We start from the raw sequence: 19,385 nt of genomic DNA on the forward strand, positions 1-19,385 counted from the left end.
TCTTGTACTTTCTGTTCAAAATGAAATATCTTGAATTTGCGCTACCACAAAACGTTCATCTAGAAGATACCAAGCTTATCTCTTTTTTGCATTTTAATTCCCGTTCCGCTATTCACAAAAGTGACAGTATCTCTTGTCTTCTCAACCAATTTTCTTTCCAGTTCGACGTTATCATGATTTCTGAAACTTTGTTTCAATATAGCTGCAATGTCGTCGGCCTGGATGGATATACTTCTTTTTACTTGAACCATCAGAATAGGCGAAGGGGTGGCGTTGCCCTTTATACTAAAAATGATTACCATTACGAACTGATGCCAGAATTTACATTCATAAGTCTTGACTGCGAGATGTTAACTGTCAAGGACAAGAAAAGGGTCTTATAAGTAATATACCGCCCTCCGAGCGGAAGTATTGAGAATTTCATTGGTTGTTTTGGTAAGCTCCTGGAGTTCTGTTCATTTAATAATGTTCATTTTGTCAATGGAGACGACTGCAACATAGATATTTTAGATAAAAATAAGCATGTGCAGGATTTAAACAATCTACTACTATCATTTGGCTTTACCAATCTGATCACTACACCAACGAGGGTTACTCAACGAGGGTTACCTCATCTGCCCTCGACTTTCTTAGTACAAATATAGAAACCTCAGTCTGCACCGCGGGTACACTTTCTAATGATATTAGGGATCACTGTCCAGTCTTTATAGTGTACGCACTACATAACAGTATCAAACAAAACATTGAATTACTTACCTACCAACACATTTCTAACGAAGCACTAGGATTTATTCAGTGTAGCTGTAGGTACGCAAAACTGGGATTCCGTGTTAGGAGAGAAAATGTTAACGAAGCGTATAACAAGTTTCTTGAACTATTTGTGCGCATCTACACTGCGCATTTCCCCTTCAAGCAAATTAGGAAATCAAAAACGATACGAAAACCGTGGATTATGAGTGAGCACATCAAAATGATAAAAAAGAACAGCCTTTATCATGCGTTCTTGCACTCCAGATCAGAAATTAAACTTAAGAAATTCAAGACCGAAAGAAATAAACTGAATAAAATACTGAGGCAGGCGAAAATAGATTACTATCAACGTCTGTTTTTTGAAATCAACAAGAAACGTCCGGATGCGCTTTGGAAAATAATAAATAACGTTTTAGGTCGTCAAACTAAAAGTAGTGTACCCAAGTCGATAAGCTACGCAAATTGCGAATTGATCGGTAAAGCACTGGCAGACCATTTCAATACTCATTTTGTGAATGGAAGCGTTACGCACACCCATGACTCCCAAGTCATGTATTCACTAGATAAATGTGTTTCAGAAACTATATTTAAGAGCCAACTGACGAACATGAGGTGTTTACAACAATAAACAATCTTAATAACAGCAATGCATTGGATATTGACAATTTACAAATTAAGCCAATAACATATGTCTTACATCACTTGCCATATATCCGCACGTTGGTCCATATATTCAATTTAGCAATAGAATCGGCGACTTTCCCAGATGGCATGACACGAGCTAAAGTATCTGTGCTATACAAACATGGCGATATAAATGTTTCTAATTATAGACCAATATCTGTCCTACCCATTTTTTCCAAAGTGCTAGAAAAAATTATTGCTACGCGCCTGACATGATGTAGACATGATGTAGACAGACATGATGTAGTAACAAACTCAGTTTGGTTTTAGAAAAGGTAGATCTACGGAAGCCGCCCTTTCATTTTTGAAAGTAATGTGCGAACCATAGACAACGGAGAATTCGCCCTCGGGCTCATCATTGATTTTAGCAAGGCATTTTATTGCATCAGTCATGACATTCTTAAATAGAAACTATCAATATATGGAGTACGCGGACATCCACTCACTTTAATGGAATCATATCTCAGAAATAGAACTCAGTGTGTATGTATTAACAACCTCCTATCTTCTTTCTTAACACTTAACAATGGAGTGCCGCAAGGGAGTGTTTTGGGCCCACTATTATTTAACTTATATATTAATGACTTGGTAAATATAGATCCTACAGTTGATTTATTTATATTTGTGGATGATAGCACTATACTCTTCTGTGGAAATGACGCAAACGAACTAATTATCAGGTGTAAAGCATTGCTAATAAAACTATCTGATTGGTCACATTCAAATGTGATCAGAATTAACCCCACTAAAACGAAAGCTATTCTTTTCAGAGCCAGAAACAAACCTTTTCAGTTGGAACATTCAATCACTTATTTAGGCAAACACATAGAACTTGTTAATGAACACAATATACTTGGAATAATATTTTCGTGTCATTTCAGTTGGGATGCTCATTTTAATAACCTTCGAAACAAGTTTTCTGCAGTCGCCGGTGTACTATCTCGCTGTAGAGCTTACATGCCGACAAAAGCCAAGCTATAAATTTATCATGCATTGTTCACCTCGCAATTTAATTAGTGCAGTTTAGTAGGGGCAACCACAACACTAACATAAATAAAATAGTTACATTACAAAATGCGCTTTTCCGACACATTGCTAATATTGAAGCCCGATCAACAGCAAAAACATTGTCACAAACACACCAAATCATATGGGTAGATCGATACTACGAATATCGTCTTTTACAAATATTTTATTTTGCAAGGAAAGTATGGAGAGATTTTCTTACATCACTAGCGACCTTGGAACACCATGACATACCTGTGCATCTCAGAAACCGTGAACCTTGGCTTGTACCGCGCTTTCGCACAGAGTATAACTTACAATCTGTTAAACACAATTTGCCGAAAATTCTAAATAATCATGTTCACGCTAATAAATTCTCTCGTAAAGGGTTTAAGATGTATTTCGTTAACCTTTACCATATATATTCATGTATAATGATGCATATAAATGACCATGTTTTCTTTTTTGCCTTTTTGTTTTATTTGTACAAAAATGTCTTCTTGATTCTTACATATCCTGTCATAAGCATGTATCTGAGTTTTCAAATTTATGTTTATGCTTAGTAAATTTCTGCTTAAGTTTTTTTTTTACCAAGAAGGTTACTGTTATCGCGCTGCCATGTATAACACCTCCTGGGTCCAGTCAAGCTGCTGACCGCAGCTTTTAGCCCGGGAGGACGTTTCTAGTCTGTACTAGAAGAAGAATGACAATAACCACAAAGAAAAAGCCACTGTCTCATACGTACCACATTGCTAATAAAGCTATTCAATCTGTAACGTCTGTCAAGTATTTTGGAATAACTATCACAAGCAACTTAAAATGGGACAAACATTTGAAGAACGTTTGTACAACAGCGTTCAATAAACTTTGTTTTTTGCGCAGGAAACTAAAAGACTCGCCGTCAAGTGTTAAACTCGAGGCATACCGCACTTTGGTTCGACCAGTCCTTGAGTACGCTTCCGCAGTATGGGACCCATACTACGTTAAAGATATCGCACAAGTAGAACGAATTCAGCGCCTCGCTGCCCGATTTATTGTATCTGACTATCGGTCTTCTTCATCTGTTACTGACATGTTGCAGCGACTGAATCTGGAACCCCTCCGTGTACGCCGAAAGATTGCGAGACTAAAAATGCTTTATTTGATATATCAGAACAAAATCAGTCTCCGTGCGAAACTTATCTTTCCCGCTCACAACACAGGTCTTCTAGAATTAATCACTCGAATGTTATCCGCCCGTACTTTGCGAGGACGAAAATGTTTCAGAAGTATTTTTTTCCGCTCACAATTGAAGAGTGGAATTGTCTGCCAGCGTCTGTTGTTGATTGTGCAAATGTAGATTCCTTTGTGAAATCTTTGTCATTGCACTTGATGTAACCCTCTCCTGCTAGGGCAGCATTGCTGCCTGCAGTATTTTGAAACAAATAAATAAATAAATAAAAATAAACTTGAACTTGAGACGCGTCGCGCGCAGCTGGGACGCTTGGTTTACGGATCTGCAGGTCGCGAGCCGGTGGAGGCGTTCGCCTGGTCCTGGGTTTTCGGTGCTCCTTTCTGACGGGTGGGTAAGCTCAGGATATTATTCCAGTCCCTGGGATCACAGTCCTTTGGGTCTATGGTCTCTCCGATCACTTGGGCCTCCATACTGTCGACGTAGGGGAAGTAGAAGCGGCTTAGGCATAGCGCACGGTGGCGCGAGGCCTAGTGCGGCAGCTGATCGGCAAAGGGCGGTTTTCGGCCCATGGGCCCGCTTAGGGGGGACCGACGGCCACTAAATTTGAACAGATGGTAGCGCTCACCTTTACGAACAGTATAGTGAAGAGATGGGCACTGCGTGGGTGGAAATTCGAACGAAATCGCCGTGTTTGTACAGAGCCGATGCGAAGCGCGTTCGGACTCGCTGGCCCCCTTGCGGCGAATCCGGCTGCTTGTTACTTAGGTCCAGGGTACAGCTATAAGTCGCTATATATTTGTTGATGTTTGATGGGTTCACAACCACTTTTCCACATGTCCGGTGCAATGAACTCTAGGACAAGAAAATTATTGTATTACAGATCAAATGCCTTTTGTACCAGCCGGCGTGACAGCCTACGTGAAAGAGCGCTTTGCATAGGTGTGCCACACAGTACCTATGTCTTCTTTGCGCTAAAAGGCTGAAAGTCGAATATCAACATGCCCAAACTTACATTTGTACTACGCGATGACGCGTTTTTCAGCACGACTACTTTGGATTTATAGCCGGAGCCAGCCTTGGTTGTAGCAGAGCTCCCGCAGAGTTTCGTCCTAGTGTCCACAAAAAAAACGAAGAAAAAAACGTCTGTTATCTGGTCTACAAGTAAACTGTGGGCAATCCTTGTCATTACTCAAGATAATAAAAGGGCCCTTGAAGCCACAATGATCGGCTATATTAGCGTAGATGAAAAAAGGCGAGTCGTTCAAAAAGTACCAAAGGTGGACATGAAGCAATTCCAGACACATTTATAGGGACTGCGACAGATGCCCATAGAAGATGGCCCAGTCGCTGGATAGTTATGCAGGCTGATATGGGTCAACGAGCTGTTGCAGTGAAGCCAGCCAGGAACGGTGTAAGCGCAGCGTGAGTATGTGAGCACATCTACACACTTCTTGTCAGCTCATCCAGCCAAGGAAGTCTGATCCACATGGACATAATGTGCTCCAGTGTATAGTGTAGACATATATTTCATAGATATTCTTAAAGAACATTCAAAATTAGCTAGAATATACTAAAGATCGGCTAAAATATCTGGAACCCCTCTGTGTACGCCGAAAGATTGCGAGACTAAAAATGCTTTACAGTAAAAAAATACATACAGTAAAAAGTATTCAGAAGACATTTTTTGCGTAGTGCAACTAAAAAATCTAGCGACTTCGTAAGCGATAGAATGGAAAGGGGAACCTCTGCATGGGGGGTCTAGCTGAGGAACAACCTGCCTCGTTTCCCGCCGAGTCATGACCCGCATTGCATTTCGGCCGCTCTCAGGATCGTTGATTTGAATACTGAGACTGAGGGGAGCAGTGCCCCACGTTAAATCACCACCTATACTTCAAGAAGTGCAGCCTAAGCAGTATCATGTCACGTTTACTTTGCGCATATATTATGCAGTAAGCGTGAGAAAAGTGATTTTTCCTATTCAGTGGACACCGCAGGGGAAAACACGGCAGAACAAAACTACTGTGATACTGTAGTCCATTAATCCACTAGCCTCTGAGGTAACGGAATGAACATTTACTTTGCGGCATTTACCCCCAGTGGACATATCCCTGCATTTAGGGTGCGTTTCGACGCTGGCCGGAGGAGGGCACATGCCTGCCTCCGCCTCAATTTTCTTCTCTCCCTCGATACGATACGCCAGTGAACCACGTGAACACCACGTGAACTTACTTACCCATCTCGATGTGCCCTCTCCTGGCACGTTAATGCGTTTATACTTCCTAGTGCCCTATACATGGGTGCAATGCGTCAGCAATGCGATACGACGCTCCACTCGTCGGATTCATGTGAACGAGCCTAGCGCAAATTCGATTCCATGGCTTGGAAACTTGCTCCCGGCTGCTTTGTTGCTTTCATGCTACCTTGTTTTCAGAGTTTTGTGAATACAGCCTAATCTGTAATAATATATATTACGTACAGTGTACATGCTTTGCTTGATCCGATTTTTTCAACATTTCGTGCCTATCTTTGTCTTAATTAATTTCTTGATATTCTATACCCCGTATCGCCAACGCTCACCTGGTACCTGAGGGTACTGTAATAAATAACAAATAAATAAAATAAATACATCCTATACAGAAAGAGGTCCCAAATAGGTACACTGTAGAGGGACCGCTCATGAATAAATGCATATTTGTACATAATGGCTGCTATTTACAGAAAGCTCATTCACAAGAACTTTTCGCAAGAGGAAATTCAAGCCAATTCTGACGTTGGACATATTAACAAAGGCGGCACGCCAATGACAATGAGCACTTGTAAACGAAAACCTTTGTGAATACGTCCCAAGATTTACAAGAAAGCAATATAATGTATGAAGAGAAGACTATAAGAAAAGTTCAATTACTAATTCATAAGTTAAAAAACTCGATCAGAAAAGAATGAAAATATCAGGGTTAGTCACAAAGAAAAACCAGTACTTACACACATTTCTTGGGTACATCCGCTCGTAAAAGGAACTTGCAGACAATCCTGATACTGGACATACCACTAGCGAAGGCAGCCGACCAATGACAAAGTGTACTTATCAAAGAAGTCTAGGGTTTGACGAAAACTCGTCTGGCGAGGAAAGAACATATCTGAATAAACGTACACTCGCCAACTGAAAAAATTCAAAACACAGATTGACGTTTCGGCGCCCAATACGGGTGCCTTGTTCACAATGAACGAATGCATGGTGGTCTTTATTATATACACGTCGGAAGACGTAATGCGCTTGCGTACAACTCAGGGAGGGGTCCACGTGTCCAGTTTATCGTGTTAGTAGTAGATTGTATGCACAATGATTCAAGGAGCAATCGGGATGATAATTTTTTCTCTCTTTCGATGATAGAAGCCGAATTCCAGTTATTACTGTGTCCAGTCTTTTCGTGATGCTCTGCCAGGGCGCTGGAGACCGTGTGTCCTTTGGCTACATCATTGAGATGCGGCTGTAGCCTTCTTTTAAAGTTCCCCGTCTCGCCTACGTAGCTCGCATGGCAGTCCTGGCAAGGTATTATGTAGATGACACCCGGAAATTTTTCTTTTTCGAGGCTGTCTTTCACTCGGACGAGTTGTTTTAGCTTTCTTGAAGGGAATTGGCAGATTTGTACATCATAATCTTTGAAAATTCTTGATATTGACTCGCTCACGCCTCGTGCATAGAGGAGAGACGCCCGTTTTCTTGTCGTCATCGGCCTTACAGGGGGTTCAGCTGCACGCTTTTCTTCAGTCTTTATAATCTGGGCGGGGTAGCCATTGCTGACCAAATCCTGCGTCACTCTCTTCAACTCAGCTCTGCGTGCGTCAGTAGTCGAGCACACTCGGAATGCACGGGTGAACAATGTGGAGGCAACAGATCGTTTTTCCAAGGGGATGGGCCGAATCAAAGTGCCTGTGTGGGTAAGCTTTCGGTAAATACTTCTGGAAAGGCCGGATCCACTGCGCATGACTTCAACGTCAAGGAAGGCCAAGCGGCCATTAACTTCTTCTTCAACGGTGAATTCTATTGTGCTTTGGAAAGAGTTCAGGTGCTGCAGAAAAGGTACGACATCTTCGCGGCGGATAATAGAAAAACAGTCGTCGACATATCGCAGGAACAATTTTGAGGTAGACTGAAACGTCGTGAGGGCTTTATCTTCGAGGGCTTCCAAAGAAATGTTGGCACAAGACAGTGACACCGATGCTCCCATTGCAGTTCCAAACACCTGCCTGTTGAATGATCCATTAAATGAAAAATATATGTTGCGTAAGCAAAAATCCAAGAGGCGGTACACGTCGTCGACTTCGAATGGGGTGCGCAAAGGCAGATATGTCTCGTTTTGTAATGCTGTTCGGCAGCAGTCAACAGCATAATCCACAGGTATGCATGTGAACATAGACTTAACGACAGAGGAAACCATGACGTCTTCGCTCCCTAAAGTGACGTTCCTGACCTTGTCAACAAAATCAGCGGAGTCCTTTACATACGTCGGCGTTCGTCTAACGAGGGGTCGGAGCGCACCATGGAGATAGGCAGAGAGACGGTGCAACGGAGAGCGAGTGTAGTCTACTATAGGCCGCAGCGGGACGTTAGGTTTGTGAACCTTGGGCAGGCCGTATATTGCAGGAGCTGAGCCGTTGTGGCACAGCAGCTGGTTATACAGATGCTTCTTTTTGGGAGGCACAAACTTGAAAACGTCAGTCAGTAGCTTCTGAAGTACTGACTCGGTCTTTCTTGTGGGGTCCCGGTTGACCTTTGAATACGTGGTCAGGTCCTGGAGATGCTCCGTCATCTTCGAAACGTAGTCATCCCGATTCATGACAACCGCGGCATTCCCCGCAGGCAAGATGACAATGGCTTTGTTATTTTGCAGTCTTTTCATGGCTACATTATCGAGGTGGCTGATACTTGAGGTCCTAGCATTAGGAAGCTTTGAAAGAGCCCCAAGAGCGCGGGTACGTGCTTCGTTTCGCAGAGACGGCTCGACATGGCGTACTGCCTCCTCAACTGCACAAGCCATTTTTTGCATACTTGGCGTGGTACCAATGTTGAAATTCAGGCCGCGGTTTAGTAGATGAAGCTCTGCGGTATCAAGGTCGTGTGACGACAAGTTGCAAACATCAGCTTGGTTGTCAGGGGCCTGACATTTCTCCAGCAGAGACAAAAACTTCTTTTCCTGGCACCTTTCTCTTTTCTGTCGAGTCGCCGTAGCTGTTCCGTTAGAGAAGAGTAAAATCTCGTGGAATTCCGTGGGAGCGGTGCGCTCAAGCGTACGTTGGCTAAAGAAAACATCGTTCTCCAACCGCTTTATGGTAGCCTTCGTTTCAAGGATGCGTGCTTGTAAAAGGAGCTTCTCGCAGCGTGAGATAGCATCCTTTCCAAACGGCGTACGAACCAAGACGGGTAGGTGAAGTGACTTCGGGATGAGGCTGTGGGCTTTACAGCGCAGGTTGAACTGCAGGTGGCATTGAAAAGATGCCAACTTCGACTTGAGGGACGCAAACTGTCGAATCTTCGTTACGGCGGACCGTCCATGCTTTTCGCGAAGGGCAATGAAGTCTAGGGTATGACGAAAACTCGTCTGGCGAGGAAAGAAGATTATAAAGACTGAAGAAAAGCGTGCAGCTGAACCCCCTGTAAGGCTGATAACAACAAGAAAACGGGCGTCTCTCCCCTATGCACGAGGCGTGAGCGAGTCAATATCAAGAATTTTCAAAGATTATGATGTACAAATCTGCCACGTCCCATCAAGCAAGCTAAAACAACAACTCGTCCGAGTGAAAGACAGCCTCGAAAAATTTCCGGGCGTCATCTACAAAATTCCTTGCCAGGACTGCCATGCGAGCTACGTAGGCGAGACGGGGAACTTTAAAAGAAGGCTTGTAGCCAAAGGACACACGGTCTCCAGCGCCCTGGCAGAGCATCACGAAAAGACTGGACACAGTAATAACTGGAATTCGGCTTCTATCATCGAAAGAGAGAAAAAATTATCATCCCGATTGCTCCTTGAATCATTCTGCATACAATCTACTACTAACACGATAAACTGGACACGTGGACCCCTCCCTGAGTTGTACGCAAGCGCATTACGTCTTCCGACGCGTATATAATAAAGACCACCATGCATTCGTTCTTTGTGAACAAGGCACCCGCATTGGGCGCCGAAACGCCAATCTGTGTTTTGAATTTTTTCAGTCGGCGAGTGTTCGTTTATTCAGCCACTTATCAAAGAACAGCTGCGTAAAAATGGCCCCAGATTTCAGCAAAGGCAACGACATGGGTATATAATAAGTGGAGAAGTCTTGTAATATTCGAACACGACAAGGGGCCGAATTCACAAACCTTTTTGTTCGCAAGTGCTATTTCTCAATGACTGCCCCATCGATAATTATATGTCCGTTAACAGAACTGGCTGGAATCTACTCTTGTGAACACTTCTAGCATAAGTATTTCTTTGTGAATACAATTCGAGATTTTTTTCGCCCCTCGTACCCTCCAACAATATATCAATAGAAATTAACCTAAAAATGAAGCCGAGGGGCACAGATTTCAAATATGTCAAGAACGTGGTTGTGCTTTTAAGTCAAGTGGATCAAGTGTTTCAAAGCTCGTGTTGTCATAGCGTGAAAGGAGCCCGCAAATGCACGCCAAATTGCAACGCGACTGGCCGCTCGAGGCATTTTCCGTGTATTCAGTTGCAGTTTATTATTCTGAATTATTGAGTTATTTATATTACTATTTTAGTTTAGAGATTATAGTTTTAATTACTATGGTTTATTATTATTCACGGGCTGTTCAATCGTATTATAATAAATAAGAGCGAAAGCCACGCATCAAGCCTCTAGAGTGCTGAACATTTCTAGGTCGTCTTTAGAAGCTGTTACTTTACCGTTGCGTACTCGAACATAGAATGTTGTGCTCCGTCCGCAGCGCGGTACGTACGTGTTGCTTCTCTAAGTCCTGGCATTATTAGCAGCAGCCTATGTTTTTATGTCCAGTGCAGGACGAAATCCCTCTTCCTGCGATCCCCAATTAACCCTGTCCTGCGCCAACCGATTCCAACTAACGCCTGCGAATTTCTTAATTTCATCACCCAACCACGTCTTCTTCCATCCTCGACTACGCTTTCCTTCTCTTGGTGCCCATTCAGAAACCCTAATGGTGTACCAGTTATCTAACCTACGCATAACATGACCTGCAGAGCTCCATATTTTTCTCTCTAAGTGTAAGTTAGTATATCACCTATCCCCGTTGGCTCTCTGATCCACACCACTTTCTTCCTGTCTCTTAACGTTACGCCTAAGATTCTTCGTTCCATCGCTCTTAGCGAGCTCCTTAACTTGTTCTAGAGCTTCTTTGGCAGTCTCTAAGTTTCTGCCTCCATATTTTAGCACCGGTGCGATGCACGGATTGTTCACATTTCTTTTCAATGATGATGGTAAGCGTCCAGTCAGTATCTGACAATGTCTACCGTATGCGCTCCAACGCATTTTAATTCTGTGAATTTCCTCCTCATGATCAGGTTTCCCTGTGAGTAATTGAACTAGGTAAACGTACTCCTTAACAGACTCTAGAGGCTGACGGGTGGTCCTGAACTCTTGTTTTCTTGCCCGGCTATTCATGGTTCTGCCATATTAATCTTATACCCCACTCTTAAACTTTCTCCATTAAGGTCCTCAATCATTTCTTGTTACTCGTCCGCACTGTTGCTGAGGAGTACAATGTCATCGGAAAACCGAAGTTTGCTGATATATTCGCCGTTGATCCTCATTCGTAAGCCCTTCCCAGTTTAATAGCTTGAATACTTCTTCTAAGCACGCACTGAATAGCATTGGAGATGTGTCTGTCTGACCGCTTTTTTTGTAGGTATCTTCCTACTTTTCTTGTGACCCGCCGTGGTTGTTCAGTGGCTATGGTGTTGGGCTGCTGAGCACGAGGTCGCGGTATTGAATCCCGGCCACGGCGGCCGCATTTCAATGGGGGCGAAATGCGAAAACACCCGTGTGCTTAGATTTAAGTGATCGTCAAAGAACCCCAGGTAGTCGAAATTTCCGGAGTCCTCCACTACGGCGTCCCTCATAATCAGAAAGTGGGTTTGGCATTTAAAACCCCATAGTTTTATTATTTATTTCCTTTTCTTGTGGAGGATTAAGGTAGCTGTGGAATCTCTGTAGATGTATTCCAAGATATATACGTAAGCGTCTTTTACTCCTTGATTACCTAATGCCTCTATGATTGCTGGTATCTCTACTGAAATGCCTTTTAGTAATCTATGAAAGCTATATACAGAAATTGATTGTACTCTGCGGATTTCTCGATGACCTGATCGATGACATGGATGTGATCCACTCTAGAGCATTCCGTCCTGAAGCCAGCCTGTTCTCTTGCTTGACTGAATTCCAAGGTTGCCCTTAATCTATTCGAAATTATCTTCGTGAATATTTCATACAATAGTGGAAGTAAGCTAATGGGCCTATAATTGTTCACTTCTTTAACATCTCCCTTTTTGTGGATTAGTACAACGTTGGCATTTTTCCAGCTGTCTGGTACAGCTGAAGTCATGAGACAGCTCGTGTAGAGGGCCGGCAGCGTTTCGAGCATAATGTCTCCTCTATCTTTCATTAAATCGACTGTTATTCCATCTTTACCTGCCGCTTTTCCCCGTTTCATGTCTTGCAAGACCCTTCTAACTTCATCACTAGATATAGGAGAAGCGTCTGTGACCTGCTCATTAATGTACACACATCCCCATACCATATCACATAGGCTGTCGGGGACATCACAGTACGTGCAGAAGTATGAACTTTGAGTAGGTGATATTAGGCGAAATAGGATACCGTGGTCGTAGCTGTTGGTTCGAAATTCCCTGAGGATTACTTACCCTTGCCTGTTTAGGCCGGCTGAGGTGGCGGGTCAGTTCTTTCCGTCCTGTAGTGCTGCATAATATCGCGGTACTTTTTCAGGAGTTCATCCGTTCTCTTTGTCGCATCTTGTGAGAAAACCACGTGAACGTGAGCTCGGGCCCTGGCGCTTGCGGCCTCATTCCCGAGCAGGGCCGCGTGTCTAGGAGTCCAAACAATGTACATATCTGGTAGGTGCTTCTTTGCAGCTTCTGTGAGGATTTGTATGGCTTGCCTGTAGATTCTCGCTTTCCCAAAATTCCGGCAAGCTGCTTGTGGATCTGTGAGTATTATTGCTCCTTCCCCACAGGGTGATATGGCCAAGGCTATTTATGTTTGTTCTGCCGTATCTCTTTCTCTTGTTAAAAAATTAATTATGGATTTTTATGGGATCATACTAATAGTGTCTTCGAAGACATTCGACAGAATTACGACGCCATCAAGGCGGAAAACGCTGAGTTGAAGGACGAAAATAGTAAGCTACGCGCTGAACCTGGTAGAATCAAGAGACGTCTTGCAGACGCGGAGTCTCATTTACAGCACTCCGAACAATATTCGAGGAACAAAAACATCGAAATTAAAGGTATCGAGGAAAGCCCCACCGAGGACGTAATTGCTGATATTTGCGAACTTGGAAAGCTGCCAAGGATGGAGCGTTGCACCAGAATACATTGAGGCTTGTCACCGTGTTCATGCTAGAAAAAAGCCAGGCTGCATTATTGTACAGTTCACGTGACAACAGAAGCGGGGTGCCCAGCTTGAGAAGGCAAGAAAGCTGCGTCTTAAGAACAGCGACTTTGGTAATAAATAAGCGTCGCCTGTCTACGTAAATGATCCCTTATGTACAACACGAAAATGTATTCTCGGAATGGCTTGGTATAAAATGCGCGAAAATAGGTGGAAATACGTATGGCGCCGTGATGGGAAGATCTTTGCGAAAACGTCGGACGGATCAGAGTCCCTTTCCATAAAACAGGAGCATGATCTGGAAAACATTCGATGAACAGCCCTATATACTTATCGAGTACACTTCGAAGTGGAGCAATACGAAGACAACAGATTACGGCAGCACATTAGTAACAAAAGCCATGTTACTACAGAAAGTGTTGAAGCCAATCGGGCGATACTAATTGAAACACGAAGGCGCAGAGCAAGACGTAAACCTCACAATATTTTTGCATTTTGTTTTGTAGAAACATTCTATAACGGATATGAAATCGGCACTTGGCAAAGACTGTTATCATGGATGCATTAAAAGACGAAGACACTTTTACAAGCTGCAATGTTGTTGATATCGGGTACAATCAATGATATGAGAAGGTCAATACATTGTTAAGTCAGATATAGTCCGATGTTCGCTATAGTTTTGGATACGAGAATGGTGATAACGTTTTTCATGAATCGGCAGACACGGCGTGGTCGTTCTGCACGTGAATAGTGACCGGGACATTCTGGTCAATATCTGTTTTAATCGAGCAAATACCAGAGCAAAAGTATTGCTTTTCTCGTCTATGATGACTTCGTCGACAAATGAAGCCACAAAACTGATGCAACTAAGTGACCTAATGGTGATTGAATTTCAGCAATGCTGTAACTCTATCTATTTGAACTTCAGATCCTGTCACAATAAGTACGACGACATTGACGGTTCTTTAGTGAGGTTAAAATTAAGTTCGATATTGTGATGTTTACGGAAACGTGGTTTACTGGCGAAGAGGATGTGTATGAAATGCACGGATGTAAGTCTTAAGTTGTAAACCGCTATCAGGAGCGTAGTGGAGGCCTGTCTATTTTGGCCTCAAATGAAGTCCATTGCGAATTACTACCTAAATTTTGTTGCTCTACTCCTCACTTTGAGCCACTTGTTCTCAAATCGAGGAAATTTTTATTCTGTTTCTGCTATCGCCCACCTCGCGGCGACGTTTCCTCCTGTTTTAGCTTTTCAGATTTACTCCTTGACTTTGTTAAGTATCATAAATAGGAACCAATTTTAGGTGGCAATTTTAATATTAATTTACTTACAGATAATCGTAATAAAGCTGCCTTTGAGTCTCTCGTAGATATACACAATTGCCAAAATGTAATAACTTCACCAACGAGGCTGGCAACAACCACAGAAACTCTTCTTGATCTCTTCATTACAAATGTTGATTGGCGCCGTGTGCACTCTGGTGTCATTAACTACTGACTCAGCGGCCATCTTCGAATATTTATTTCTGTAAATGAATCTTCTATAACCTTCTTCTAAACCGGGTTTCAGCTGAACTCTTTCAACAGCCAATTTATTTGTGGCGAAATTTGGCCACCTTGGCCAACGTACGTTGTCGTTTTTATCGTTATTTTTAGGTTTAAGTTAGTGCTACCCTGAGAGTTACATCAGTTTCACCTTTCCCAAGGTGCGCGCATTTTTATCTGCCTCTGCTCATATTGTCACAGTCGGTAATGTGGAAAGAAGACGACGCTGATGGTGGTCTTAGAGACGACGAAGAAGTGCTTAGCAGTATCGATGCTCTACGCTTGTTGGCTCTGCCATTAAAAGCCACTTGTAAATAGACGAACGCTTTTTCCTTCCCGTAACATCATTGGTGGAAGTGCGGGGTAATCACTTGCACAAGACGGAGCTCCGCAGCGGACGTAACCTGGCCGCCATGTGATCCGAAGGAGAGAGTTCAACCGCGGCCCCGGCGTCGCCACCGACGGTCATCCTGGCCCAGCCTCGCGACCCTGGCATGTTTTCCGGGATTGACAACATTGACGTCGACGACTGGTTACACAATTATGAACGGGTCAGCGCACGCAATAGGTGGGATAACACGCTTATGTTGGCTAATATAATATTCTACCTCAAGAAAACAGCACGGGTCTGGTTCGAAACACATGAAGAAGAGATTACGAGTTGGGACCAGTGTAAACAGAAGCTTAACGATTTGTTCGGCAAACCCGTCGGCCGCCAACGTGCTGCGAAGAAGGCCCTTGGGACCCGTGTACAGACGTCCACTGAATCTTACGTGGTGTATATCCAGGACGTCCTCGCTCTTTGCCGCAAAGTAGATAACAATATGGCAGAGGCAGACAAGGTCAGCCATGTCTTAAAGGGCATCGCGGACGACGCGTTTAACCTGCTCGTTTATAAGAACATCACAACGGTCAATGAGATAATTCACGAATGTCGCCGCTTTGAAGACGCGAAGAGTCGCCGCAGAGTTCGACAGTTTACTCGTCTACCTAATACCGCAGCTTCGTCGACGTGCGAAGACATTTGTCTACCGCGTGAGTCCACCTCCTGCGAGAACGTCGTACGTATCGTTCGGCGAGAAATCGAAGCAGCGTCTCCTTCCACGCCAGTGACGCAGTGCTTTGACGATTCCCGGCCGCTTGTGTCCCTCATTCAGTCGGTCATTCGCCAAGAACTTGCCAATGTAGGTCTTCCATCCATCTGCTCCGCCAGCCGTCCTGACTTAGCTTCGTCTGCTGCCTCTGCCCCTGTTCACCGGAGCCAATACGGTCCATATCCGAGCTATCGCAACCCGGCCGAATGGCGCACCCATGACGATAGACCCATCTGCTTTTACTGTGGACGTGTGGGCCACATCTCTCGCCACTGTCGAATTTCCTGGCCAGCCCACTCTCAACCAAGCTTTACCGCCTACCGCCGCTCCCCACTGAATCCACGGCCGCCGTCACTCTCCACCGAGGTTGAAGACGCACCTGATAACGCTCGAGCCACCGCGACCAGCCGATCGCCATCACCACATAGTCGCCGCTCCCGTTCGCCCCAGCTGCGTCGCTCTCCATCCCCAGCTTACCGTCGCCGCTCTCCGACGGGAAACTAACTGGGGCAGCTCCTGGAGGTGACGCTGCTCTAGAACACCGCCCTGAAATTCCTCTGCTGACCCTGCCTACTAATCGGAACCTTCTGGACGTGGACGTGGATGGTTTGCCCGTTACAGCACTCATCGACACTGGAGCCCAAATTTCCATCATGAGTGCGGAGCTTCGAACGCGCTTGAAAAGAGTACTTACCCCTGCTCCGACTCGACTGCTCCAGGTCGCCGATGGTGGAACTCCGGCTGTGCTTGGAATGTGTACTGCTCGTGTCAGTATCGCCGGTCGCCACACGTCCGTTTTGTTTAGTGTGCTTGAACGCTGCCCTCATAACGTGATCCTCGGACTCTACTTTTTGTCCGCCCATTCTGCTCTGATTGACTGTTCCGCCGGTGTTGTACAACTTGACCTACCCCTACCTGTTCCCATTGACCTTCCTGCTCCAGCTCCAGCTCAACTTTGTTCCGCAAATTTTATACGCCTGCCATCTCTTGCAGCAACCTTCATCCCTGTTTTAGCCAGCCCACCTGCACCTGACGGAGACTATGTCCTTACTCCCGCGACGTCAGTCCTGCTTTCTCACAATGTCTCCTTCCCACACACCATCGTTTCTGTTGCGGACAATCAGACATGTCTTCCCATCCTAAATTTCGGACAGTGCCCGCAAGTAGTTCCTCGAGGCATGTCTCTTACCACGTTGTCACCAACGCACGAGTGCCACATTTCTGCTCTATCTGTTGCGCCGTCTTCGAACACTGCTCATTCTGCGCCTTCTGCATCAGTCCCGACCGACGACTTTACAAAGATGATTGCACCGGACCTCTCAACACAAGAAGCCGCACAGCTCCGTGGCCTCCTCTAGTCCTACTCCGACATTTTCGATCTGAACGATCGCCCTTTGCGTCAAACTACGGTCGTGACGCATCGGATAAATACCGGCGATGCAGCACCTGTTCGCAGACGCCCATACCGGGTGTCGCCCTCTGAGCGACAAGTTATCCAGAGCGAGCTTGACAAGATGCTTGCCAAAGGGATTATTAAACACTCTTCTAGCCCGTGGGCGTCCCCTGTTGTTCTCGTGAAAAAGAAGGATAACAGCTGGCGATTCTGCGTTGACTATCGTCATCTAAACACGATCACCAAGAAAGATGTATATCCACTTCCCCGCATTGACGATGCTCTGGATTGTCTCCATGGTGCCACTTATTTTTCATCTATAGACCTTCGCTCTGGATATCGGCAAATTGCCGTGGACGAAATGGACCGTGAGAAGACCACATTCGTCACACCAGACGGCCTATATCAGTTCCGAGTAATGCCATTTGGCTTGTGCAATGCCCCGGCGACCTTTGAACGGATGATGGACATGTTCTTGAGTGGTTTGAAATGGTCCATCTGTTTGGGCTACTTGGATGACGTCATCGTATTCTCTTCAACTTTTGCGACTCATCTTGAAAGACTTTCATCTGTTCTTTCTGTTTTTCGCACCGCCGGCTTGCAGCTCAACTCATCCAAGTGCCACTTCGGTTACCGCCAAATAACCATGCTCGGACACCTCGTCGATTCGTCAGGCATTCGCCCCAACCCGGCCAAAGTTCATGCTGTGCAAAATTTCCGCGTACCAACTTGTGCCAAAGATGTTCCCAGCTTTATGGGCCTTTGCTCTTACTTCCGCAGGTTTGTGGAAAATTTCGCCCATGTTGCCCGTCCCCTTACTGACCTCCTGAAGAAAGACGTTCCTTTTTGTTGGGGATCTGTACAAGCGTCTGCTTTCTCGCAACTCATCACGCTGCTTACCACACCTCCTGTTCTCGCCCATTTTGACCCCTCCGCTCCGACAGAAATCCGCACTGATGCCAGTGGCTACGGCATCGGCGCAGTTTTAGCTCAACGCCAATGTGGCCACGACCGCGTCATCGCCTACGCCAGTCGCCTCCTCTCTCCCGCCGAGCGCAATTACTCGATTACTGAGCGCGAGTGCCTCGCCCTCATTTGGGCGGTGGGCAAGTTCCGACCCTACATATATGGTCGACCATTTACAGTTACAACCGCCCACCACGCCCTTTGTTGGCTTTCCTCCCTCAAGGATCCCACCGGACGCCTCGGTCGCTGGGCCCTACGGCTGCAATACACATACACTGTGGTCTACAAGTCGGGTCGTCTACATCAGGACGCCGACTGCCTGTATCGTCATCCCATCGATGTACCGGACGGTTTAGTGGATGTTGCACCGATCTGCGTTCTTTCGCTCTCAGCCTTGCAAGACATTGGCGCTGAACAACGACGAGATGAGTCGTTACGCCCCATTATCGAATGCCTGTTCTCTGCTCCGTCTGACCCATCCCTTCACATGTTCGTACTACAAAATAGCATCCTGTATCGCCGCAACATGCACCCCGACGGGCCCGAGCTCCTAACCGTCATTCCGTCTCATCTGCAACAGATTGTACTGCAGCAACTGCACGACGTTCCCACCGCTGGACACCTTGGCGTCACGCGGACCTATGACCGAATTCGGCGACGGTTTTTCTGGCCCCGTCTCAACCGCTCCGTCCGGCGCTATGTTGCCGCGTGTGAATCGTGTCAACGCCGAAAAAGACCAGCTGTGCCTCCTGCCGGACTGCTGCAGCCTTTGGATATACCGGCCGACCCTTTTTTTTCGCGTTGGCCTTGATCTCCTCAGACCATTCCCTATATCCAAGGACGGAAATAGATGGATTGCTGTCGCTACGGACTATACAACTCGCTATGTCATTACTAGAGCCCTACCGACCAGCAGCGCTACAGACGTCGCTGATTTCTTGCTTCACGACGTTATCTTGCACCACGGTGCACCTCGTCAACTTCGCACCGATCGCGGCAGATACTTTTTTGCCAAAGTCATTGACGACCTACTTCGATCTTGTGCTATTAAACACAAACTTACTACCGCTTACCATCCTCAAGCTAACGGTCTTACCGAACGCCTGAACCACACAATAACTGACATGCTAGCAATGTATGTTTCCTCCGATCATCGCGACTGGGA

At 45.4% G+C, this 19,385-nt stretch overlaps 1 protein-coding gene across 1 annotated transcript in view; it reads left to right on the plus strand.

Annotated features, from left to right (window-relative positions):
• The window catches only part of LOC142587679 (synaptogenesis protein syg-2-like), a 1,186,854-nt gene that overhangs the window by 92,817 nt on the left and 1,074,652 nt on the right, over positions 1–19,385 (plus strand). The window lies entirely within an intron of this gene.

The sequence above is a fragment of the Dermacentor variabilis genome, chromosome 1 (assembly GCF_050947875.1).
Source record: "Dermacentor variabilis isolate Ectoservices chromosome 1, ASM5094787v1, whole genome shotgun sequence".
NCBI lineage: Eukaryota > Metazoa > Arthropoda > Arachnida > Ixodida > Ixodidae > Dermacentor > Dermacentor variabilis.